The sequence below is a fragment of the Epinephelus moara genome, chromosome 14 (assembly GCF_006386435.1).
Source record: "Epinephelus moara isolate mb chromosome 14, YSFRI_EMoa_1.0, whole genome shotgun sequence".
In the NCBI taxonomy this organism is placed as follows: Eukaryota; Metazoa; Chordata; class Actinopteri; order Perciformes; family Serranidae; genus Epinephelus; species Epinephelus moara.
In genome coordinates, this window is record NC_065519.1 from 4,299,945 (window position 1) to 4,300,473 (window position 529).

The following is a 529-nucleotide window of genomic DNA, read 5'->3' on the forward strand; positions in this document are numbered from 1 at the left end:
AGAGCTTCAGAGAGCTTTGTTTCCTCCATCAATCCCCACAAACTCTGAAACAATTGGACAGATATTTATTTATTCATTATTAGGGATGAAGAAGTACACAAGAATTCTCAGTAAAATGCTGTAAAAGTATCAGTATCAGATATACTTTTTTGATCCCTGAGGGTAAATTGTGATTCGCACTCACTCCAATGTTAAGAATAGAGAATTATAAGAAGTGAAGATATGAAATAGAAGTATGTAAATATAAAGACTGAGCATGTTACAGTCCTGGAGGATTATTAATGTGCACCTCCTCCTGTACTGCCTTAATATGCACATTCAGCACATCCAATGCATCAAAACATTGTTTTCTAGTTGGAGCCGCGCCTCGTTTTCAAACTGTATGGTTTGACTAAAATGAACAATGACAGCAATATAGTCCACGATGAGCAGCGCTAAAATCAACCTGCGTAGTTGTCCCTCCATTGTGACATTAGAAAGTGTCACATTTATCTTGCAAGTGTACTCTTCTTCAACGTTTGCTTTACTT